Source organism: Telopea speciosissima, chromosome 10, assembly GCF_018873765.1.
Source record: "Telopea speciosissima isolate NSW1024214 ecotype Mountain lineage chromosome 10, Tspe_v1, whole genome shotgun sequence".
Classification (NCBI taxonomy): Eukaryota; Viridiplantae; Streptophyta; class Magnoliopsida; order Proteales; family Proteaceae; genus Telopea; species Telopea speciosissima.
This window is the reverse complement of record NC_057925.1, coordinates 54,978,359-54,981,210: the sequence shown is the minus strand read 5'-3', so window position 1 is coordinate 54,981,210 and position 2,852 is coordinate 54,978,359.

Below are 2,852 nucleotides of genomic sequence, written 5' to 3'. Positions count from 1 at the left end.
AATCTAATCAAGGAGACCAGATGGGACATCCCTGCTTTAAATCAAAGGTAGACAATGAGAAACATTACTAAGACTGAAGCAGGAGTAAAGGGAAGACCTTTGGACAGTGCCGGCAGTCACAGGGAAGACAGGCCGGGAACTCTGTTGCCTGGTAGGATGGGAGATTCCTTTCTTTTCATTCTCAGTTTTCACAACAAAGCTACTGTACACATCACTTTCTTCTTTGTTATTAACGAAACAAAAAAAGTTAGAGAGTGAGTGAGAGAGAAGAGATTGTGAGGAGGGTAAGAGAATCTCTTTCTTATGTTTATGTCCCTATTTGCTTAGAGCCGGCTCTAGTGACTTAGGTTCTGTCCCTTGCAAAGAAAAGGAAGGCAAGGAGCCTAACTAGAAAATAATCTTTTCCAATTCCTTAAAAGTGTGCAGTGGGGGCAGCTTCAGTGTTAGGCGGAGATGTCGACACTTGACAATTTGGACTTCCAATGATGTCGAGCTCGAAAAGAAAAGAAAAGAAAAAAAAGCAGAGTCAATGAGCTCAAATCCTCACATGTCTGAGTTGTCAGGTGTCAACATCTCCACATTTCATTGCCCCACTTCATATTTTTATGAATTGGGGAGGATTAAAATCTGATCCGAACTATATTATAATTAAAAAAAAAAGGTGGGAGAAGGTAAAGAACTAAGGATTAAGGAAAATGTAATCGATTTTACAAAAAAAGGTAAAACAAATATTTTTTTAAATAATGATTGTATGATCCGCTTATTATGATTTTGAATAGATATTTTCTAAAAATGTAAGGTGAAAAACTACATCAACGAGAGAGGGTAAGAGAAGATGTCTAAAGGGCCCAAATTTTGTTGAGAAGAAAGTGTGAATATGGGTCTAAGAGCTCATTATGTGAGAAGGTGTGGTAAAAAATTACTACTTCGGCGACGACGTGAGGATCTTTTTCCTTGTAATTTTGAGATAGTAATATTTTCTTTTTAGGTTGCAAAGTAAAGTAAAATTTAATAATTAAATTTGAAATGATTAGGAAAGTCTATTCAGTCAATTAGTTTCATGCCTTAAATGTGGTGTCCCCAAATCCGAATAAGATATGGATGCAGGCCATTGTGGGCCACCGTTAAATAGGACCTGCACCCGTATCTTATCTTGATTTGGGGGCGCTACATTAATAAATTGATATTTTGATTACCAACTCTCTAGAAAATTTCAACAAGCATTTTTCCAATATTAGAATGCTATGGAAGAAAAGTGGTTGTATTTATTTTATTTGACATTAGAACAAAAACAAAAAGTGTTTACCAATAAAAACATATGTATTTTAAAGGAAAAAATAAATAGCTAACAATTAATATATGTATTTTAATGTTTACCAATAAAAACATATGTATTTTAAAGGAAAAAATAAATAGCATCTAATAGTGATTATGAATTAGTTAGTATTAGAAGCTATTTATCATACTAAAATTTGAACTATTAAAATCTCAATAAAGTGTTTGTTATTAAAAATTTAGAGAGACAACTGTGAACGTGGTGTCACATTAAGTCCTCATGGACATCAACCACAATAAATATTGTCTTCCTACTTTCAAACCCAAATTTTTATCCAAAAGGTTTAAATGCTGGGACTTACATATGTTTGGTTAATTATGGGGTAAAAAAGGTTGGGTATGTGACTACGTCGCAAGAGTGTCCAACATTTGTTATCCTTTCTCCTTTCTTTTGGAAAAGACTTTTTTGTCCTTCTGTGTTCAGTCCTGTGATTATCGTATGTCATTGGTTTACCAAAAGCTGATGGCATACCCAACCTTCTCCCATAACTCAAGAAGTTCATGACTGTATCCTTAGTTATTCTCCTTTTGAGTGATAGATTTACAAAAAATGCCACTGATTTTGATACTTGTAAGGGTAGTTTTGTCTTTAAAAAATCTCGCATTTTAATAATATTCAATTAAGATATTTTTGTACAATAATTCTTTAAGGGTAGGGAAAATGAGAAAAAGAGTACGTATTAGGCTGACAGAAATTTTCTCTTGTCCGCTGGTGTTATGGTATAGAAGAAGAGAAAATGAAGGAAAATTATCTGCTCCATTTTCTGTCCAGTCTATTTCCCCAAATCCCTCTAATACGGAGGTAAAACCCATCCGAGCAGTGTGTTTGGATAGGGGATAGAGTGATCATTTCCATCCCCTATTAGAGGGACTTGAGAAAAAGGACCAGACAGAAAAATGGAACAGATAATGATCCTTTTTAGAGGCAAAACTCTTCTTTTCAAGTTTAATGAAAATGGAGATGGTCCATGGGAGGGACATTTTGGTCAAACAACGTCATCTCAGATCTCTACTCCGTAATCTTTAGTAAAAAGAAAGGAAAAGTGGTGTTTTCACAGATCCTTGTGGGCCAGTTATGTCCTTTCCCTCTCTCTCTCTCTCTCTCTCCTTATTTCCGTGCCAAAGGAGAGAGAGATCTCCATCAGTCATAATTAATTACAGTTTTGAGTGTAGTTGGGATTTCATTAACCTTAAATTATTGAATGCATTGGAAGATCAAAACTCATAATGAGAGAGAACCCAACTCCATTTTCTTGATTCCCAGCTGTAAAAGAGTGAAAAAACAAAAGCAACATTGGAGTTTCCAATTTCCATTTTTTGATTTTCTTTCACCTACAGACTACACAACAGAGTCCACTCTAAGATTCTATACCCCACCAGGCCACTACTTTGGTTTTAATAAAGAGACAATTAAGTGGTGAAAGCGAGGCAAACTCTTAAATCCCTTTAACTTAAAACCCCAAAACCCTACAGTCAATAAACCAAATACCCCATATCCCAAGATTTCCAAGCAGAAA